A 15255-nucleotide genomic window follows, 5' to 3' on the forward strand; every position below is an offset into this window, starting at 1 on the left:
TCTCGGGTCTTAGCAGCCACTGCTGGCTATCAGAAGCTGGGCACATGTGCACAAAAATGGTAAATGCTGGGAACTACGAGTCGGGGGGGCAGAGCATCTGTGATAGATGGAGTAAAGAGACTTGCGCCCAGCATTTTCCTTTGCTTTGGCACTTTTTTTAAAAGTGGTTTTAGTGACTTACATTTTTGGTTGCAACCCCTTAAAGCGGACTTTCTACCTACCACATTCTCTCACGTGCCCTTTCATTTTTCTCGCCCAGTGTGCACAGGGGCTGCGCCTCATGCTGCTGCTGACACATCCTTCTTCTCTGCCTGCTCCGCCCCACTCCCCATGGAGGTTCTGCCCAGGTAAGAGCAGGCTGAGGGCAGCCCATTCCGGTCAGACCTGTTGTCTGTTTCTGGTGGATGTGGTTCCAGGCAGCAGAAGGCACAGCCTGCACTGCTATTACAGCAGAAAGCCCAGAATCTTCAAAGCCTTGCTATAAACAACCTGATTCACTTTTATACTTGCTGAACATGTTCCCCAGGCAAGGAACAAAAGACCAGGCGCAGCTAGTCACTCTAGAAGGGAAACAGGCTGTTTGCGATCCAAGAGGACTTTGTCTCTCCCTGTCTTCTCCTCCCCTTCTTCCCCACACCCTCCTCTTTCCTCAGCAAATTTTAAAGTCCAAAGAATGATTGTAGAGTTCGTACTGTGCGGTTTTATAGCATGAAAACATCTGGCAGAGGAAACAATAACAGCCACTGCCACCTTGCCCATTGCATGTGATCATGTCATGAAAGGACACGCCAGTGTCTCAGAGCCAGCGGACTGGGAAGACACCCCTCTACACGTGGGGTGTCGGTGCTGTGGGGCACGGAGAAGACATCCTTCTGGGTGTCAGAAGTCTTTGACATAAACAGTGTCTGGGCCTCTCCTCCCTGTCCCATCATCTGGAACTAGGGCTGCCCCTACAACACTTTAAAAGGCACCGCCCTGCCCTGCTTCCTTGCTTCCTCATGAAGTGCACGGCCCCGCGCTGGGGCCCTCCTAGTGGCAAGTGGGGCATGAGCCTTATTGCAGTTCCTGCTCAGTGCCCTCGACCAGGTGTCTGAGTGCAGGGCACAGCCCACACTGGGCACATGGAGACCGTCTCTGGGACTGCCGGAAACCTCGCCAGGCCTTGTGTAGGTCACCCCACACCAGATCACTCCTGCAGTTTACTCATCTCACTTCTCTTTAAGTGTTTGGTTCAAGATCCTGAAAGGATCATTCTTTCCACTTCAGAAGACAGCTCCTGACTCCTGCCTCAACTTGTTTTGTTTATAAATTACCTAGAAACTCCTGTCCAGTCATTTTGGTTAGTTTATCTAGATCATTTAGCCTGTTGTATCAGCATGACCCTCCAAGGCTATATCACTCATCCTCCACAAAGTGGCATTACTTTGTGGCAAGGTATCTGGGGAGGTGAAGGAGGGAAATGACCAAATTTGCATAAAGGGGGTATGGGAAAGTATGCCTAGGAAGCCCAGGTGCCTTCTGGGAAGAAAATAACCTTGACCCAGGGCAGAGATTCCTTTCCCAAACCTGTAGGAGAGACCATGACTTCATGACTTGAATGAAGGGTTACAGGTGGGGGAAAGGAGAAACAGAACTGGGTTGACCCTGGACTAGCTAAAGGTAGAAAGAAAGCAGGATCTGGGTCCAGGTTAGAGCCAACCCCAGACATGTGCCTACTGGGTTCCCCTGATAGCAAACCACCACCCTCAGGAAGGACTTGTATGAGGAAATCGGCAAGGTGCCCTTTCAACAGCTGGCTCCACAGGGTTGCCAACCTCAGATATGATCTGGGGATTCAGGAAACCACTATTGGAACACTGGCTTCAGAGGCACACAAGACCTCTTGAAAGATACACCTGCAACACAGAAGCTTCCCACCATGCCTCTTTCCCCACTTAAAGGCAGTCTGGATTTGTCTCACATGACCACATCTGATTGGTGGAACTGAAATTGCACAGCTGCTAGAGAGTCTGGGAAATGTAGTTTTTTGCTTTATTAGAGTCAGCTACACATAAAGGCACACTGAAAGGAGGCTCACTGAAATAGACGTGGAATAATTATTTCCATCACGGTTCCCCTGTTTGAAAGCTTTCCGTGGCTCTCCATCTGGACAGCACTGTTGAGAGAAAGCCGGGCCTGGATCCAGGATACAAGAGACTCCAGCAATGATTTCCAAACTGTAGACTCCAGAACCCGGGGAGACATGGAGACATCATGAAAGGTTCTTGAACTCCCTTGCACTCTAGTCATATTCTGTGGACTAGAAAAAAACATTGTGACTTCCATACATGTGTTTACCTGTTTGTCAAACATGGCAGTCACAGTGACTCAAATAATACAAATCACACAAAAACCTTCCTTATAGATGCCTTGTTCCTCAGCCGCAGACTGCACTCTGCCTGGAATGGGGATATTATCTCCCCCTCTCTCCTGCCAATTCCTATTGATCATCAGAGATTCAACGCAGCCCACCACCTCCAGTGCCCTGGGCAGGTGATTCTCTCTGACCTCCTCAGGCTAGGGTAGATGATTCCCATCTGTTCTCTCTTAATATACCAGTGAGTTATGCTAATGATAATACAATGAAAGCAAAATTTACTGGCTTACTTTGTGCCAGTATGAGGTATGTACTCTTATTATCCCATTTAACAGATGAGGACATGAAGTTATATAACCTGCCCAAGGTCACATATTAATCGTGGCTGTGACTCAATACCAGGCAGCAGTCTGGCTCCAGAGCCCATGTCCTTGGCCAGTACTCTCAGTTCCTCTTACCCTATCTACGTATACACTGCCTGTCCTGCTATCTATCTATCTATCTATCTATATCTTAATCTGTGCATCAAACTCCACAAATAACTAATGTCTTTCTATGATGTTAAAATAGAACAAGAAAAAGTCAAAAAAGTTTTTCCTCCCTTCCCAACACATTGAAAACTCACAGGACGGGGGTCCAAATTGCTTGATCATTCCTTCTCTCGTCCTCCATTGTCTGTTAACACAGGGATTATTTTCTCCTTCAGCACAGAACACCACACTAAATTACAGAGCAGGCTATGAAATTGCTACCCACTGCTCTCTTCTTTGCCTGTTTTCTCTAAAATAGATTCTTTCTGTTGGTTGTATAAATACAAGACAGAATCCACCACTGCTTTGAAATCCACCACTGCTTTGAAATCATGCCAGGATCCACAGAGCACTGCCCAGGAAAGGATGGGGCTCCTGGGAACTCCAGCCTGGGAACAGCATCCTCATGTAGACATTTAAGAGTGAATTTGAAGAGAGGCTGACATTTCCCCAGGAATTAGAAGGTGTTTCTATATCTTTTTGCTTTTACTGTTTATTACCCTAACACTGAAGACACCTGCCCACAATTCCTGTGCATTAGTACCTGGCAGGCTCCGCTTATACTAGCCAATGGTTCTACTGTAAATCCAACAGTAAGCTAGCCAGTCATTGCCTCTGCTGGAGATTGGTCATACACCTTTCACACTCTGGAAGTGCCAATTACCCCAGACTCATCTCTCTTCTTGCTTGAACTCCTTTCTCTTTCTTTTCTACTTTAAGTTTCTGATTTCTACTCACCCCATTTGTTTTGGTTCATAAGCCAGACATTTCGTTTTCCCTCCTAAAGGTAACTTATAAAGAAGCTTTCTTTAATCATCTTCCAACAATGCTGTCCAGGCCCCTCTATGGGGAAGTCCTCCTTGACTAAGGATAGCCCTTCCAAAGGCTTGTATCCTCTGCAAGAAATCACCAGGGAATAACTCAGATGGAAAGGCATCACAGCTTTGCAAATCTCCCCTGTGTGACATACATATCCAAAGCCAACATTCTTCCAGTGAGCACATCATGTGCAGGATACATAAGAAAGCATATCAAATATGCATAAGGGGTGACTTTTGTAATTCCGTATTGTTTTAAGACATCTTAATTCCTATTCAGGCAAAATGACCCAGTATATCCACAACCATCTTAGAGATTGTCAGTTCAATCTATAGAGAGAGTGGCATGTTGTCAAAATAGTGTTGCACAAACCCTCTAAGGAAAGCAAAAAAAAAACTGCTAATGTGAATTACAAAAATATTACAGTCAATGAGACGTGGCGCTTAATCCTCAGCTGATGTTGACACTAAACAGCACACCGACAAACGCCAAAAAGAATCTGAGTTTAGTATGGTCAACTCCTCTTCAACAAAGCAGGAAAGAATACCCAATTTAAAAAAATGGTCTCTTCAACAAATCGTTTTGGGACTACTGGACAGCCACATGCAGAAGAATGAAACTGGACCACTTTCTTACACCATACCCAAAAATAAATTAAAAATGGATGAAAGACCTAAATGTGAGACAGGAATCCATTAAAATACCAGAGGAGAACACAGGCAGCAACAATCTCTTTGACCTCAGCCATAACAACTTCTTACTAGACACGTCTCCAGAGGCAAAAGAAACAAAAGCAAAGATGCACTATCAGGACTTCATCAGGATAAAAAGCTTCTGCACAGCGATGGAAATAATCAACAAAACTAAAAGGCAGCCTACGGAATGGGAGAAGATATTTGCAAGTGACATATCTGATAAAGGGTAAGTATCTAAAATATATAAAGAACTTATCAAACTCAACACCCCAAAAATAATAATCCAGTTAAGAAATGGGCAGAAGACGTGAATAGACATTTTTCCTAAGAAGACATCCAGATGGCTAACAGGCACATGAAAAGATGCTCAACATCATTCAGCATCAGGGAAATTCAAATCAAAATCACAATGAGATATTATACCTGTCAGAATGACTAAAATTAACAACACAGGAAACAACAGATGTTTGTGAGGATGCAGAGAAAGGGGAACCCTCTTACACTGTTAGTGAGAATGCGAGCTGGTGCAGCCACTCTGTAGAGCAGTATGGAGGTTCCTCAAAAAATTAAAAGTAGAACTACTCTACAACCCATCAATTGCGCTACTAGATATTTACCCGAAGGATATAAAAATACAGATTTGAAGGGGTAATACATTCTGATATTTTAGCAGCATTATCAACAATAGCCAAACTATGGAGAGAGGCCAAATGTCCACTGACTGATGAATGTATAAAGAGGATGTGGTATATGTGTACAATGGAATATTCCTCAGCCATCAAGAAGAATGAAGTCTTGCCATTTGCAATGATGTGGATGGAGCTAAAGTATGTGATGGTAAGTGAAATAAGTCCATTAGAGAAAGACAAATATCATATGATCTTACTTATATGTGGAATTTAAAAACAAAACAGGAGGCGCCTGGGTGGCTCAGTGGTTGAGCGTCTGTCTTTGGCCCACGGCATGATCCTGGAGACCCAGGATCGAGTCCCACGTCGGGATCTCTGCAGGGAGCCTGCCTCTCCCTCTGCCTGTGTCTCTGCCTCTCTCTGTTTCTCTCATGAATGGATAAGTGGAATCTTTAAAAAAGAAACAACAGATTAACATATAGGAAGGGGTAAGAAAAGAGAAAGAAAAGCTATAAGAAACTCTTAAGGATAGAGAACAAACTGAGGGTTGCTGGAGGAGAGGTGGGTGGGGGATGGGCTAAATGGGTGATGGGGATTCAGGAGGGCACTTCTGATGAGCACTGGGTGTTGTATGTAAGTGATGAATCACTAAATTCTACTCCTGAAACCAATACTACACTACATGTTAAATAAATAGAATTTAAATAATAATTTGACAAGGGAAAAAAAGAATCTGAGTTTAGAGCATAGGTTCTCAGTCCTTGCTGCACACAGGAATTACTTGGATTTTTTTTTTTAAATCTCCATGTCCAGGCCATACCCCATGCCAATTAAATTAGAATCTCTGGGGGGGTGGGAGCCAGGCATTATTACATTTTAAAGCTCTCACAGGGATTCTAATACACAGCCAAGTTGGAAAGCCACTGGTTTAGAACATCTGGCCATTGCTCAGATGTTCAGGCCCTCCCTTTTGGCTTTATCAGGTGCGTAGGGCAGGGGAGAGGGCACCACATGCCTGGTCATGCCACATACCCATGCCAAGTCAACTTGCCAGCAGCCCACTCAGCTATGGAAACTACCTAAAAAGTGGAAACTCTGGGTATAGGTGACACTCAGGTGAGAGTTAAGGTTGGTAGATTCCAGAGCATTGAAAGTGGGAGAGCCATGAGTGTACATTCGGTAGCAACCTGTGATGTCTTTACTGGCCCTATCCCACGGGGGCATGTTGGATTTGCCAATTTGACATATTACCAGCTGATATTTAATTGAAAAAAGAAAAGACCTAGGGGGCAGACAGCATGAAGGGAGCTTCTGAAGTGCTGGTCATGTCCTATTTCTTAAGCTGGGTACTAGTTACACGGGTATGTTTAGTTTTTGAAATATGTCCACCTTTACATTTATGATATATATGTATTATGTATGTACATTTGGGCTTTAGTAAAAAGTTTAAAAGAGACAGACCCTGTTCCAATCATTGAAAAAAGGCCATGGATGCTATCAAAAATAAAAAGCTTACCAGCCTGTTTACATCAGTTAGTTTGATAAGAGCTCTATATTAGAAACCACCCAAATACCAAAGACTCAGTTGAATAAATTAAGGGCCACACAATCAGATACTATGTATGTATTAAAATGTTATGTTGTCAGAGACTATATCGTGACATGGAAAAACGCCCACAATCCATTTTAAATTGTAAAAAAGAGGTGGATGGGCCCAGACGTTTCTCCAAAGAAGACAAGGGATGGCCAACAAACACATGAAAAGATGCTCAACATCATTCACCATCAGGGAGATGCAAATCAAAACCACAGTGAGATTTTACCTCAACCTGTCAGAATGGCTAAAATCAAGAACACAAGAAACAACAAGTGTTGGAGAAAAAGAAACCCTCTTGCACTGTCTGTGGGAATGCAAACTGGTGCAGCCACTGTGGAAAACAGTATGGAGGTTGTTCAAAAAATTAAAAATAGAATTACCATAGGATCTAGTAATTCCACTATGGGGTATTTACCCAAAGAAAATGAAACCTCTAATTCAAAAAATATACGTGCCCCTATGTTTATGGCAGCATTATTTACAATAGCCAAGACATGGAAGCAGCCCAAGTGTCCATCTACAGATGAATAGATAAAGAAGGTGTAGTATATATATATATAGTGGAATACTACTCTACCATAAAAAAGAATGATATCTTGCCATTTGCAACAACATGAGTGGAGCTAGAGAGTGTTGTGCTAAGTAAAATAAGTCAGAGAAATACAAATATCATATGATTTCACTCGTATGTGGAATTTAAGAAACAAAACAAATGAGCAAAGAGGGGAAAAAGAGAGTGAGAGAGAGACAAGAAACAGACTCTTAAGTACAGAGAACAAACTGAATGTTTCCAGAAGGGAGGTGTGTGTATGTGGGGGGGTGTAAAATAGGTGACGGAGATTAAGAGTACACTGATCATGGGACACCATGGGTGAGTGGCTCAGTGAGTGAGCGTCTGCCTTCAGCTCAGTGTGTGATCCTTGAGTCCCGGGATGGAGTCCCACATCAGGTTCCCCGCGGGGAGCCTGCTTCTCCCTCTGCTTGTGTCTCCGTCTCTCTCTCTCTCTCTCTCTCTGTGTCTCATGAGTAAATAAATAAAATCTTTTTAAAAAAGTACACTGATCATAATGAGCACTGGGTAATGTACAGAAGTGTTGAATCCCTGTATTTTACAACTGAAACGAATACAACACTGTATGTTAACCCTACTGAGGTTAAAATAAAAAATTAATTTTAAAAAGGTGGATGATAGGGATGCCTGGGTGGCTCAGTTGCTTAAGTATCTGACTCTTGGTTTCAGCTCAGGTCATAATCTCATGGGCTGTGGAATCAAGCCCTGCTCTGCACTCAGCAGGAAGTCTGCTTGAAGATTCTCTCCCTCTGCCCCTCCCCCAACTTGTTCTGTCTCTCTCTCAAATAAATAATAAGTCTTTTTTTTAAAAGGTGGATGATAAAATGTTTTTATATATGTAATACATATTACTATTTTTCTATGCACATGATTTTTTGAGATAATAAATATACCAGGCTTATGTGAGATAAAAAGTTAGACAGACAGAAAGGGAGCATGCAGTCCAGACTCGTATTCAAGTTTCAACTCAGCTATTTACTAGTAATTCTTTGCCCTTGGCCAAGTTGCTGGACTTTGTAAAAACAGGTCTATTGAGATATAATTCACATTCTATACAGCTCACCTACTTAAAAGTATACAAATCACTGTTTTTTAGTATATTCACAGAGTTGCGCAACTATCACCACAATATGATTTTAGAACACTTTATTACCCCAAAGAGAAACCCTATACCCATTAGCAGTCACCTTCTATTCCTCCCAATGGTCCTAGCCCCTGGCAACCACTCATCTACCTTCTGCCTCTATACACACTTGCCTATTCGAGACATTTCATGTAAATAAAATCATAGGATATGTGTTTTTTGTGTGTCTGACTTATTTTCCTTACCAAAATTTTTTCAAGGGTCATCCACATTATAACATTTATCAGAACATCATTCCTTTTTATTGCCAAATAATATCCCATTGTATGGATATGTTTTGTTTATCCATTTATCAGTTGGTGGACATTTGGGTTGTTTCTACTTTGGGGCTATTATAAAGAATGCTGCTCTAAAAGTTCACATAGAAGTTTTTGTGTGGATGCACATTTTCATTTCTCCTGGGTATACATCTAGAGTGGAATTGCTAGATTTGGTATAATACAAAAACATACCTGGTCTTTGTGCACAGTTTCTGGTACAGAGCTCCTAAAACCCTTAGAATTTTCTGATAGAAGTATGTTTTTGTTGTTATTCATAATAAGCCCCTTTAAATCACACCTAAGCTTATGCTAATGAGGTGACTTAAGAAGGGACCCCTAGATGGCCATAAGATAGGGTTGGTCATCAAAAAGGTTAAGTGATCAGAGTTGGAAATTCCAGTCCCACTCACTGATCCATGGGAAGGGGAGGTGGTGCTAGAGGTGGAGCTCTATAAAAACTCAAAATACGATATTTGAAGGGTTTCTAGGTTGGTGAACATGTGAACTTGCTGGATGGATGCTCCCCACTCCTCTCTCCACACTTTGCCCTACACATCCCTCCCATCTGGCTGTTCCTGAGTTGTATGCTTTGTAAGAAAGTGGTAAACATAGATAAAGCATTTTTCTCAGTTCTGTAAACCATTCTAGCAATCTACTGAATCTGAGGAGAGGATCATGGGAACCTCTGATTTATAGGCAGTCACTCAGAAGTAAGTATGGCATGGGACTTCCAACTGGCGTCTGCAGTGGGAGCAGTCTTGCAGAACTAAATCCTTAAATATGTGGAATCTGACAGTAACACCACACAGTGTCAAAAATGAATTGTTGGACACCCAGTTGGTGTCCAGAGAATTGAAGAATTGGTTGATTGGTGTCAGAGTACTCTCCAGATTAGGTCATATGGTGACTCTGAATTTAACGTTTGGGGAAATAGACAAACTGTTTTCCAAAGCAGCTAGCTGTACCATTCTACATTTCCCCTAGCAGTATATGAAGGTTGTAATTGCTCTATATCCTTGCCAACACTTACTATTGTCTTTTTTTATTACAGCCATTTTAGTAGGAACAAAGTGATATCTCATTGTGATTTGGATTTGTATTTCTCTAATAACTAATGATGTTGAGCATCTTTCCATTTGTATACCGTGTTTGGAGAAATGTCTATTCAGGGAGCCCGATGTGAGACTCAATCCCGGGTCTCCAGGATCACGCCCTGGGCTGAAGGCAGACACTAAACCGCTGAGCCACCCAGGGATCCCCAAAATAATAGAAAATTTGAATACACCAATTACTAGCAATGAAATTGAATCAGTAATCAAAAAACTGCCAACAAACAGAAGTCCAGAACCAGATGCCTTCAGAGGTAAATTCTAGCAAACATTTAAAGAAGAGTTAATACCTCTTATTCTCAAACTATTTCAAAAACAGAAGAGGAAGGAAAACACCCAAATTCTATGAGGCCAGCATTACCCTGATACCAAAACCAGATAAAGACAACACAAAAAAAAGAGAACTACAGGCCAATATCTCTGATGAACATAGATACAAAAATCCTCAATAAACTATCAGCAAACTGAATCAAACAATACATTTAAAAAATCACCACTATCAGGTTTATTCCCAGGATTCAAGAATGGTTCAATATTTGCAAACAATCAATGTGATACATCACATCAACAAGAGAAAGGATAAAAACCATATAATCATTTCAATAGATACATGAAAAGTATTTCACAAACATCCATTCATAATAAAAACCCTCAACAAAGTAAGTTTAGAGGGAACATACCTTAATGTAATAAAGGCCTTATATGAAAATACCACAGCTAACATCATAGTCAATGTGGAAAAACTGAGCACTTTTCCTCTAAGGTCAGGAATAAAACAAGGATGTCCACTCCCTCCACTTCTATTCAACATTACTGGAAGTCCTAGCCTCAGCAATCATACAACAAAAAGAAATAAAAGGCATCCAGATTGGTAAGGAAGAAGTAAAACTTTCACTATTTTCAGATGACATGATTCTACATATAGAAAACCCAAAGACTCCACCAAAAAACTACTAGAACCAATAAATGAATTCAATAAAGTTGCAGGATACAAAACCAATGTACACAAATCAGTTACATTTCTATACACTAATAATAAAGCAGCAGAAAGAGAAATTAAGAAAACAACCTCATTTGCAATTGCACCAAGTATAATAAAATACATAGGCATAAACTTAACTAAAGAGGTGAAAGATCTGTACTCTGAAAACTATAAAACGCTGTTGAAAGACATTGAAGATGACATAAAGAAATAGAAAGACATTCCATCATCATGGATTGGAAGAACAAATACTTTTAAAATGTCTATACTACCCAAAGCAATCTACACATTTAATGCAATCCCTATCAAAATACCAAGAGCATTTTTCACAGAATTAAAACAAACTATCCAAAAACAAAAGACCCTGAATAGCCAAAGCAATCTTGAAAAAGAAAATCAAAACTGGAGGTATCAAAATTCCAGACTTCAAGTTATATTACAAAGCTGTAGTAATTGGGGAACCTGGGTGGCTCAGTTGGTTGAGCATCTGCCTTCGGCTCGGGTCATGATCCTAGCATTCTGGGATTGGGCCCTGTATGGCTGGGTGGCGGGGAATGGTGTCCTAGATCAGCCAGGGGCCTGCTTTTCCCTCTCCTTCTTCCTCTGCCTGCCACTCTCCCTGCTTGTGCTCTCTCTCTCTCTGCCAAATAAATAAATAAGTAAATAAATAATCTTTTCTTAAAAAGCTGTAGTAATCAGGGGCACCTGGGTGGCTCAGTGGTTGAGCATCTGCCTTTGGCTCAGGTCATGATCCTGGGGTCCTGGGATTGAGTCCGGCATTGGGCTCCCCACAGGGAGCCTGCTTCTCCCTCTGCCTATGTCTCTGCCTCTCTCTGTGTGTGTCTCTCATGAATAAATAAACAAAAGCTTTTTTAAAAAGCTCTAGTAATCAAAACAGTATGGTACTGGCACAAAAACAGACACACATATCAAAGGAACAGAATAGAAAGTCCAGAAATAAATCCACAATTATATGGTCAATTAATCTTCGACAAAGGAGGCAAGAATATGCAATGGGGAAAAGACAGTCTCTTCAACAAATGGTGTTAGGAAAACTGGACAGTTACATGCAAAAGGATGAAATTGGACCACTTTCTCACATCATACACAAAAATAAATTCAAAATGGATTAAGGACCTAAACGAAAGACCCGAAACCATAAAAATACTAGAAGAGAGAACAGGTAGTAATTTTTCCGACACTGGCTGTGGCAACATCTTTCTAGATATGTCTCCTGAGGCAAGAGAAACAAAAGCAAAAATAAACTATTAGGACTACATCCAAATAAAAAGCTTCTGCAAAGCAAAGGAAACAACCAACAAAACTAAACAACAACCTACTGAATGGGAGAAGAGATCTGCAAATGACATCTGATAAATGAACTTATATAACTCAACCCCAAAAAAACACAAATAATCCAATTTAAAAATGGGCAGAAGACAGAACAGACATTTCTCAAAAAAGACATCCAGATGTCCAACAGACACATGAAAAGATACTCAACATCACTCATCAGGGAAATGCAAATCAGAACCACAATGAGATAGTACCTCACATCTGTCATAATGGCTAAAATCATCAACACAAGAAACAGTAAGTGTTGGAAAGGATGTGTAGAAAAAAGAACCATTGTGCACAAAATTACAAAAACACTAATTCGAAGGGGGTATGAGCATCCCTTATGTTTATTGCAGCATTATTACAACAGCCAAATTATGGAAGCAGCCCAAGTGTCCATTGATAGATGAATGGATAAAGAAGATATGCTGTATATATACAATGGAATATCACTCAGCCATAAAAAAGAATGAAATCTTGCTATTTGCAGCAGTATGGGTGGAACTAGAGAGTATAACAGCTAAGGAAAATAAGCCAATCAGAGAAAGACCTATGCCATATGATTTCATTCATATTTGTAATTTGAGAAATGAAACAAACAAACAGAAGGAAAAAAGAGAGAGACAAACCAAAAAGCAGACTCTTAACTATAGAGAACAATCAGATGGTTACAATAGGGGAGGTGGGTGGGGGGATGGGTAAAATAGGGGAAGGGGATTAGTAGTACACTTATCGCGATGAGCACTGAGTAATGTATAGAACTGGTGAATCACTATATTGCATACTTGAAACTAATGTAACATTGTATGTTAAGTATACTGGAATTTTAAAAAAGGCTAAAATAATTGTAAGTATTCAGATATTCTGATTTTTCCATGGAAACCCTAGACCCTCTTTACAATAAATGTTCTTACCATTTGAAAAAATAATAATAATTAAAATAATAAATAAATAAGAACACACAACAAAAGGACAGAAGATTGTAAGGTATCCTAGGGAAGAAAAGCAGACTCCTATTGAAAATGGAAATTTGTTTTTATATTCTAAAAGTGGGTTTGGGGCAGCCCGGGTGGCTCAGCGGTTTATCGCCACCTTCAGCCCAGGGCGTGATCCTGGAGGCCCGGGATCGAATCCCACATCAGGCTCCCCGCATGGAGCCTACTTCTCCCTCTGCCTGTATCTCTGCCTCTGTGTGTGTGTGTGTGTGTGTGTGTGTGTGTGTGTGTGTGTGTGTGATGAATAAATAAATAAAATAATAAATAAATAAATATATATATATATATGTATGTATGTATGTAAGTGGGTTTGTATCAGATAGGGTTCCACCAGAAACATATAACGAGCAAGAGATATATATTAAGAGATTTAGTGCAAGAAAACACCCTGTGCACTTGTGGGGGTCAGCAAGGCAGTTCTGAAACCCACGGGGCAGGCTGGCAGGAAGACCAGGCTAGAACTCAGGCATGAGCCAAAGCTCGCAGCTGCAGGCAGAATTTCTCTTCTGGGCGACCTCAGCTCTGCTCTTAAGGTCTTTCACCTGAATGAATCAGGGTCACCCAGATTATCTAAAATAATCTCCCTTATTTAAAGTCAAGTGATTACAAACTTTAACCACATCTACAAAATACCTTCACAGCAGCATCTAGATTAGTGTTCAGTTGAATCACTGAGGACTGTAGCCTAACCTGACTCAAGTCAGGTTGACACATAAAAATGACCATCAGAGGGCAGCCCGGGTGGCTCAGGGGTTTAGCGCCGCCTTCAGCCCAGGGCCTGATCCTGGAGACCCAGGATTGAGTCCCACGTCAGGCTCCCTGCATGGAGCCTGCTTCTCCCTCTGCCTGTGTCTCTGCCCCCCCTCTCTATCTCTGTGTCTCTCATGAATAAATAAATCTTTTTAAAAAATGATCATCAGAGGGTTAGATTGCACAATGCTGTGAATATACTAAAAACCACTGTATACGTTAATGGATGAATTACATGGCATGTGAAATATATCTTGGTAAAGCTGTAAAAAAAAGGGGGGGGTAATTCAGTGCTTTGGGAGATCAAATTTTAAAAATAAACATGGGCTTCTTTTAAAGAAAAGTCATTATGAATGTGTTTGGCTCAGGCTGGGAGGGCAGAACAAAAGCTGTAATCCATGAGAAATGCAGGTTAACTCACCCTAAGCCTGGCACCATCCTGCCCTCTCAGGTAGAAGTCAAAGCAATTTCTCCGTGGCTTCCTTAATACCTCTGTGCCATAGATCCATTAATGTTTATAGTCCCCACCAGTCACCAGAGGAGACAGACACTGGGAGAGCCAAAAAGCAAGGTCTGTGGCAAGAGTCCAAGAAGATCCTCAGGCCTATGGGCTGCTTTGGGGATGCACCACCTAATAAAAACCATGTTACCTCTAATAAGCTCTCCAACTTCTCTGTGGCTTATTAGAGACTCAGGTGGCTCTGGCCTGTGGGCAGCTGTTAGAGTTCAGCTACAGAGACAAATAAGTAGGTGCAAAGTTGCAAAAAAAACGTACAGTGAAGTCTAGACGTGTTCCAGGGATTAGGAGCAAAGTGAGATCATTCCAGGCTGGAATAGCTGGGCAGAAACCCATGGGAAAGATGAACATAACGTGGATGTGCATGGGGCAGGAGAAAGGGCACACACCACGACTGGGAGCAAACAAAGGGTTAGAGGAGGGAAGAGACTGGGCTGACTGGAGCAGAGTGTTCTGTGGAGAGGCTGGGCAGGTATGGGAAGATGGGTGCAGGACAAGAAGGCTCTTGAAGGATAGGGGAAGAAATGGGGATGGGATGCAAGTATACCAGTGGCCTCCAAAGTAAAGGGGTACACACCACAGAGGGTGGTCAAGGTGATCCACTGGGGTGGGGGAAGAAAAGGTAACTTCTGACGGGATGAGCACTGGGTGTTATTCTGTATGTTGGTAAATTGAACACCAATAAAAAATAAATTTATTATAAAAAAAAAGAAACTATACCTACAACAGGATGATATACATTCTTTTCAGTGTAGAAAGCATAATCAAAATAAACTATATGCTGACCATAAAAAAAGAAAAGGTAACTTCTATTGGATTTGGTTTTAATTCAAAGAATAAGAAAAGAAACTCAACTAGGGGATAATATATGGATTGATGCTGCCACCCTCTCCCCTGTCTGTGGGTCAGATAGTCAAGATAAGAACAATGCTCCAATTATTTTTGAAGATAGAGTGGGAGTTC

General features: G+C 41.4%; 1 long non-coding RNA gene across 1 annotated transcript; it reads right to left on the reverse strand.

The window, feature by feature from the left end:
* Window positions 1-2008: 2008 nt before the first annotated feature.
* LOC144307716 (uncharacterized) lies at window positions 2009-3221 on the reverse strand. Its single transcript, XR_013374461.1, has 2 exons — window positions 2982-3221; window positions 2009-2299 (listed from the first exon to the last, which is right to left on the reverse strand). It is a non-coding gene; the product is annotated as an uncharacterized LOC144307716 (long non-coding RNA).
* Window positions 3222-15255: the final 12034 nt, after the last annotated feature.

The sequence above is a fragment of the Canis aureus genome, chromosome X (genome assembly GCF_053574225.1).
Source record: "Canis aureus isolate CA01 chromosome X, VMU_Caureus_v.1.0, whole genome shotgun sequence".
Taxonomy (NCBI): Eukaryota; Metazoa; Chordata; class Mammalia; order Carnivora; family Canidae; genus Canis; species Canis aureus.